The sequence below is a fragment of the Chanos chanos genome, chromosome 3 (genome assembly GCF_902362185.1).
Source record: "Chanos chanos chromosome 3, fChaCha1.1, whole genome shotgun sequence".
Taxonomy (NCBI): Eukaryota; Metazoa; Chordata; class Actinopteri; order Gonorynchiformes; family Chanidae; genus Chanos; species Chanos chanos.
The window spans coordinates 29,625,001-29,627,500 of record NC_044497.1 but is presented as its reverse complement, the minus strand read 5'-3'; positions in this window follow the sequence as shown (position 1 = coordinate 29,627,500).

The window sequence follows — 2,500 nt, the reverse complement described above, 5'->3', positions numbered from 1 at the left end:
AGAAGCGACCACACGACTGTGGATATGTACGAGGAGCAGTAGAGTTTACCGCTGATGCGCTCCGTTGTAAGTCAATTAGCCCTAAGGTTTAGCCAGGACAGCGTGACCTTGGATGTTGAGCGTAATATTTCTAAGTTGCTTTAGACGAGGGTGTCAACCAAATGATTAGCTAACTACATGATTCAATGATTTAAAGTATACATGAGTGAACTGAGCAAATTTCATATGGGTTTTCCTCTGTGTGTTTTGGACCTCATTTTATTCGTTTTATTTGCCCAACACAAGGCGAGAACACATATCTGACCTCCATTCTTCGTGATTCAATTTCATTGTTTTTTTTTTTTCTTTCAGTTGTATTTTTTTTCTCTGTCGGGCTGTCAGAGCGCATCAGCTCTCGTGTGTGAGCTGTAGCTTGGCAGTTGTCGTCTGACCGGGGTGAGAGTAACGGACAAACAATGGAGAGTGAACATGTCAGCTGACAGGCTGCACCAGCCTCCCGCTGCTGACACACACACACACACACACAGATACACTACACACACACACACACACACAACAGAGAGAGAAGATGATTCACACACTATGCCACACATGTACCTTACACAACACTGTTATGGTATTCTAAGTTTATTGCTCACAGTTGTGAGTCTGTGTGTGTTAAATGTGACCTCATCCAGTGACATCTGTTTTTCATTAACTGGAACACATATTTTAAAGGCCCATACTTCAATAACTAAACATAATCAAACAAACAAAACTTCAGATTTTTCTATTTTTTCCAAATGTTACAGTCCTCTCTTGCCCACTTAGAGTGACAGATTTCTCTAGATGTTCTCTTTGCCAGTTTTAGGACAAAATATGTACTTACATTTTTGGCCTAATTTAAAAAAAAAATGTGCAGAACTGTATATAAACTATATATTACATCAGATCCTTTAACAATATGTTAAAATGTCTAATAGTCATGAATGAGCCCAGGGTTATGACCCAGATCATGACATGGTTGATCTGTCCATTTAATCCAACGCTGGTTAAGAGCAGGTTTACGGTGGATCAAGCCAGAGAGCCGTGTTTAGCAGGATTTACGTGTGTTGGAAGTTAAAGAGCTTACCCCTGCTCTAACTCTGCCAGCAGTGAAGAATCCTCTGCAGACCACCACACTAATGGTCTTAATGGAAATAATGGTAATTATTCTTTGGCTCACAAGTAATCTATCCTGTCAGACGCCAAGCCCACACCCTATTAATCAGTCTGAGATGAATGGGACTTTAAAAATTGGATGTGTAAGGCTATTTTGAATTGATTGAATGAAGGATACAGAACAGTCCACATGCTGAATGGAGGAAATATTGTTATTTTGAGAGGAAATATGACAAATTCAGAATGTGTTGAAATCTGTATTGTCACAATTCATTGCACAATTCACTGCACATGATTTATTATTGGATGGCAGCAGCTTGACTGAAGAGGAACAGAGTAACGCTAATCTTTATGATCAGGAACTGCAAACTGTTAGGGTACGAAGAATAAGTCACTTTTGTGCTACAGCAGAGAGAGAGAGAAAGAGAGACTGTGACCTACTGCTTGGCATTTCCAATGACTAACAGGTTTCTTTCTCTACTACTGCTCCACCAATCCAGGTAAAATGAACTGACCTTGGGTGAACTCAACTGAGTTGAGCCGAATTCAGCTGAGCTGAGCTGAGTTGAGGGGAGTTAAGTTGAGTTGAGTTGAGGTGAGGCGAGGGGAGTTAAGTTGAGTTGAGTTGAGGTGAGGGGAGTTAAGTTGAGTTGAGTTGAACTGAGTAGAGCTGAGTTGAGCTGAGTGGAGTTGAGTTGAGCTGAGTTGAGTTGTGTTGAGTTGAACTGAATTAAATTGAATGTAATTGGATGCATTCAAGGCTGCAAACATTACTCTGACTATACAGAATTAGTTTAAGTAAAAAAAATTAAAGTTGCCTCAGCTGAATCCAGTAATTGACAACCTATTCATACTCTGTTGTTTGTTTAATATAACTACATCACTGCCACTTCAAAGAATGAACTAATTCAATTAATTATTCATCCATGATTAGGTGATTAATTATTAAGACAGCAGAAGCTTAATTATTACAGAGAAGGAGCCAGGAACATATCCAATGCACTAATGGTAGCAGGAAAAACTAGCAGTTCAATATTCATTCATTTTTCATAAGTTTAAAAAGTGTTCTATAAATAATAAGATTAAACATTCTTCATATAGAATGGGTTACTAAAAGATAAAGAAAAGAAAAAAGAAACAATCACTTCAAAGAAGGAATCTTTACAGTGTGCAATGCCAGTCTGTGGCATGCTACTCTCTCTCTCTCTCTCTCTCTCCCTCTCTCTCTCTCTCTCTCTCTCTCTCACACACACACACACACACACACACGCACACGCACACGCTCACCCATGCTCTCCCTCACACACACATTCCCCTCCCCTCACTCTACCTCGCTTTCCCTTTCCCACTCTCTTTCCCA